The sequence below is a fragment of the Pantherophis guttatus genome, chromosome 4, assembly GCF_059756535.1.
Source record: "Pantherophis guttatus breed Tessera chromosome 4, ASM5975653v1, whole genome shotgun sequence".
Taxonomy (NCBI): domain Eukaryota; kingdom Metazoa; phylum Chordata; class Lepidosauria; order Squamata; family Colubridae; genus Pantherophis; species Pantherophis guttatus.
In genome coordinates this window covers 151,497,419-151,503,418 of record NC_142066.1, presented here as the reverse complement: position 1 = coordinate 151,503,418, position 6,000 = coordinate 151,497,419, and positions in this window count along the sequence as shown.

Here is a 6,000-nt window from a genome sequence, read left to right as displayed (position 1 = left end):
CAAAGAAGGCAAAAACAGTTCCAGTAGTAATAGGCACCTTGGATACAATCCCAAAACATCTGAGCATTACTTGAACACCATCGGCATTGACAAAACTACCATCAGTTAATTGCAAACGGCAGTTTTCCTTGGAACAGCTTACATCTTGTGACAATACTTTTAATATTATTAAACAACATCTGGGAAGGACTCCATAGGATGACAAAAATGCCAGATCCAATTTAAACATCTGAGTGTCTGTGCAACCAACCGTACTAATACTAAATAGAAATAAATACATTTTATTTTATTTAAGCTCCCATAGAGAGGGGCTCCTCAGGGTGCCGTCGGCCAAACAATGTCGACTGGCGGCCCCCAGAGGAAGAGCCTTCTCTGTGGGAGCACCCGCCATCTGGAACGAGCTACCCCCAGGGATACGACTGATCCCGGACCTCCGCACCTTCCGCCAGGCTCTGAAGACTTTTTTATTTCAGCAAGCCAGGCTGGGTTAAAAAATTTTAATTGGTGAATTTTATGGGTATGGGGTTTTAAATTGGGGGAAGCTCCCCCCGGAGATACGGAGGATCCCGGACCTGCGCGCTTTCCGCCGTGCCATCAAAACATTTCTTTTCCAGCAGGCTGGCCTGGCCTAACCTCTCTTTTAAACTTTTTAAAACTTTTAAAACTTTTTAAATTTTAAATTTGTCTTATGAATTGGGGTGTTTTAAATTTCATTTTTCGGGCCAATTATTTAATTGTATTTTAATGGTTTTTTTAACATTTGTATTATATGTATTTTATTTGGCTGTTCACCGCCCTGAGTCCTTCGGGAGTAGGGCGGTATACAAATTCAATAAATAATAATAGTTATTATTATTATTATTATTATTATTATTATTATTATTATTATTATTATTTTATTTAAATACTAGCTGGATACCCGTGCTTCTCTACAAAACTATGTGATGGGGCTTGATAAATCAACACTTAAAGGTTGAAAATTAATGAATAGTTTAAAAAAGTGACTGCATTATTTTGTTAGAGACGGTAAAGTAGGTTTATGTTACAGATTAAGACATTATTGTAAATGTAACAACAATGAAATAGATGGGCTTAAACCCTTTAATCCCAGCAGCAACTGTGGGTGTTTTGTCTATGTAGCCAGGCTAATAAATTGCATAGCATAGACTTTCATTTTGTCCCTCAGATGAATTGCTCAGGACCTCCCTGTAAACCACATTCTTGGTTTTGCTCTCTGGCTGGAGGATGACCAGGCTGTCAGGTGAACTGACTCTGGAGCACGCCACATACAAATGGCCATGGGAGAAACAGTCACTCGTCAGATGCACCCCAGCCACTTTCAAAGTCTGTCCCTGTGCCTTATTGATGGTGAGGGAGTAGCAAACCTTAACGGGAAATTGTAGACGTTTGAACTCAAAGTGGTAGTCTGATGGGATCAGAGGAACTCAGAGTATGAAAACGGTTTCTCTCTGATTGACGCCTGTGGAAATCGTGGCTTCGATTACGTGGTTGTAAAGAGTCTTCACCTGAAGCCTGGTGCCATTTCACAGTTTCAGAGGTGTAATGATTGGGGCGCCAACCTTGAGGTAAACGACATGAGGTGGTAATCCTGGTGGGTTGAGAGTGTACAAGAACTCCACAGGGTAATGTACAGCATCCCTGATCTCCATTACTTTTTTTTTTTTTATTTTTTTTTTTTTATTGAAAAGGTTTTCAAATACAAATTTTTCCCCCTTTTTCCCCCCCCCTCCCCCCCCTCCCTAACCCCCCCTCCCCACCCTTCCCCCCCTGTGACTTCTTCGTAACAAAAAAAAACCCTAATTCATAACAGATTACTTACTCCCTCCTCAAAATACTGACCTTTACTTACTAAAAGTATTATAAATCCCCCTTTATCCATACATTTCAGAAAAGAAGAAGAGAAAAAAAAACAAAACAAAAAAAAACAAACACATTATACTATAACTATTATAAAATAACTCTAATTTAGCATAATAGTGTTTTATATCTATGCATTATTGCAACAATTCAAAACCACCTTCCACTTTAAAACTATACAATAAGTCCTACTTTAATAACATTTCAAAGCGGGCTCCCCATAAAATCTAATTTAACATTTATTCCACTCTATCCATTTCCTCCACTCCCCTAAATGTATCACTTAAAAATCCCTTTTCTTAAACTAATCAGTCTGTAGCTAGCTTATTCACCCACTGTCTTACAAATTTACCATACACAACAATTCTTGATATCTTTAATTCACTACCCACACTACTTAAAAATATATATATATATATATTCCATTATATCTAAATAAAAAAAAGAAAAGACAATAACTTTAAATTTATAGTCCATATAATATCTTCTTGAAGTCTTTCCACTGGATTGTTAAAACCAACATCCATAATAGGGTGACATAGCTTGCGGATGCAACAGTTTATTCAAGATCTCCAATCATATCTGCCCCCATCAGTAGTAAACATCTTCTTATATATATAAAAGTAAAAACAACCACCCGAGTGACATTATAATTGTATTCCATATAATAATAATTGTGGGTTTCATCAGGATTATTAATTTCCATCATCGTATTGGGTAACAACCCGATCTTCTGCATGTCCCAATGTGATTCTCTTGCCTTATAATTCAAGATAATTATAATATATTTATCAACACAAAAAGAAGTTTCAAAATAGATAATTCAAAACCATCAATTTGAGGCTCTTTCCATGTCCCAAAATTACGGCAATGCAGAGATCTGCCACTATCCTCAGGATGATATTGACCAATATGTCGCCTCCTCTATGTTTTCACATAATCATTCATATTTTAAAATCACTGGCTTCACTGTTGCTTGGGTTAGAAATTTCTATTTTTGTACAACCTATTTCTTTTTTTGTTTTCTTTTTGTGGGTTTGACCTCCATCCTAATTTTTTGTGTCTCGCATTTCTTTTTTATCCCTTGTATATCCTCTAATTGGTTTCCATGCTTGTCCTTGCCTTGATAAGTCATCACATTAAAATCAGATGGCACTTCTCTCAAATTTGTAGATAATCCAGCTGGGGTATCCGATAAATCCAAAGGCAATTTATCTGGTACAGTCTCTGTCTTTAGTTCCAGCTCCTTCTGCTTATCCTGTATTATATCTGAAGACGTTAAATTCATTTTCAACCTATTTTGATAAAATTCTTCCGCCCTTTCAACAGTATTTAACTGGTATCTTTCTCCTTGATATCTCAATATAATACCAACTGGGACGTCCCACCGGAATTGAATATTTCTCCTTTTTAACTCAGACACCAGAAAGCCAAATTTCTTCCTTTCCATTAATATCTTAGGTGGGAGTTCCTTGTAAATCCAAATCTTTCTTCCATACAATTGCAAATTAGAATTGAAGGAATTTTGCACAATTTTATTCCTAATTTCTTTATCTGAAAAATAGATTACCACATCTCTAGGCAATTGCCTTTGCTTGGCAGTCCAAGAGTTTATTCGATAAGCTCTGTCAATCCTACAAAACACTTCCTCAGGTTGAATCTTTAAAATCCCAGCTAGAAATTCAGAAGATATTTTCCTTAAGTCATCTCTGTTATTTTCCTGCAAACCTCTAAGTCTTATTGCATATTCTGTGAAATTATATTGTATCTTTAGAACCTCTTTTTGAATCCTCTGTTCCAGATATTCTACATTACCAGACTTTTGGTCAGCATCCATTTTAAATTTTTCTTCTGAACTATAATCCTGAATATTTAACAAATCATTTTCAATTTTTTGAAATCTATTGTCCAATTTATCTTGAATTTCATCCATTTTTGACTCTAGTAAATTAGTATTTGTATCCAACCGAATCATGAATTCTGGCAATTTTAAAATTTTTTGCTGCAAAAAGTCAAACTTGGATTTCACCAATTCCTTAGTTTCCTGCTTAAATTTTTCAAGTTGCTGATTCACAATCTCATCCCTTCTTTCAATCTCCTCTAAGAGAAATTCTATTATATTAAAATCAGGTTTCTGGGACTGAAGAGTTAAAACATATTGCTTTAAATTCTTGGTGGGGGAATCCCCCCCACCTATTTGTTTGTCTGACTTCACAAGCCTCAGTGCCATGTTTCCGCCTAAGCAGGCTTTGTTAGAAGAAGAAAAAAAAAAAAAACAAGACAAAAGACTTCCAGCCAGCAACACTCAAGCCTCCAGGGAAAAAAGAGAAAAACAAAAACAGGAGCGGAGTTTTGTCTACAAATGTAGCCAGTGGTATTTATTCCGCTACATTGTAATAATAAAAAACGGAAGAACTTTCCCTCTCAAACTCTTCTCCAGCCGCGGCAGACGCCATTTTAAAAAGAAACTTTTTTCCTCTTTCTCTTCCTCTATTCTCTTAAGTAATTTTTAAAAGATAAGTAAAATACTTGCGCTTCAGTATTACAGGTCCAGCTCACATTTTCTTTGAGTAATCTGTCAAATTCGCAAGCTTGCTTTTGACGCCTGGCTCTGCATTAGCAGAGGTCTCCCAAAGCCCGGAGCAACGGCTGGGGATATGGGGCATCTCATCCGCTCCATCCCAAAAGTAAAAGAAAAACTTTTGGGACTCTGCAGAGAGTTCTACCCACCCCGGCCGGCTCTATCTCCGTTTCCTCATGGGAACGGAGTTTTTTCGAGCCGCCGTTCCGTTGTGAAGGCGGCTCTAACAGGCAGTGGAAGCTGACGATCCCTAAGGAACGTCTGGCGGCGGCCAGCAGCAAACAGGAAGTCCCTGATCTCCATTACTAAGTCCACAAATTCATACTTCATATGCTCAGTGGGGAACTTTTCCAGCAGAAAGTTGTTGATGCTGTTAGCCGAGTCATTTGTTAGAGTGAGAATAGCTCTTTCCCTCAGCCATGAACCACAATCCACTCCGGCCTGATGAATGTTGGGGTATATTCTGTCAGTCAAGCTGATCAGATTCCTCGCATCCTGGACATAATCTGTTTCAACTCCCACCCTTAAAAAGGGCACTATAGAGCACTGCACACCAGAACAACTAGACACTAGAACGGTTTTTCCCCAAAAGCCATCACTCTCCTAAACAAATAATTCCCTCAACACTGTCAAACTAGTTACTAAGTCTGCATTACTATTGATCTTCTCATTGTTCCTATCACCCATCTCCTCCCACATGACTGTATGACTGTAACCTTGTTGCTGGTATCCTTAAGATTTATATCGACTGTTTCCCTATGACTATCATTGTGTTGTACCTTATGATTTTTGATGAATGTATCTTTTCTTTTATGTATACCAAGAGCGTATGCACCAAGACAAATTCTTTGTGTGTCCAATCACACTTGGCCAATAAAGAATTCTATCAGATCTGTCACAACATCGCAAAGGTTACTCAGAATAGTTATTCTTCCCTCCTCTTCCAAAAGTTTGTCATCACCAATATCAAGTAATAATTTAGAAAACTCTTCTGCCCTCAAATCACGTTGAAAGTGGACACGCATGTTAACTGTCAAGGTCAGGACTTTGACTTTAGGCCATAAGATGGTTGACTTGAGACATGCCTTGACTTCATCTGCACGTGTCCCTCATGGCACAATAGGCAAAGTCTGTCTGAAGTCACCAGCCAAAAGCATCGTAACTCCACCCATAAGGCAGTTGCTGCCCCTAATCTCTTGGAGCGTCCTGTTTACAGCCTCAAGACCTCCTTTGTGAGTCATGGTGCACTCATCCCACACAATAAGTTTGGCTTCTCAAAGCACCTGAGCCATGTCACTCTGCTTAGAGATGTTACAAAGTGCAGGCTCAGAATGATTCAGGTTGAGAGGTAACTTGAAGGCAGAGTGAGCCATCTTGCCTCCATCACGGTAGCTGCAATTGCTGAGGAAGCAACGGCTAGAGCGATATTCCTTCTGTTTATAATTTTGGCCAGCCAAGAGATTGATCAAGAACATTTTGCCAGTGCCACCAGGAGCATCAAGAAAGAACAACTGCCCAGAATCAGAAGCAATACTGTGCAA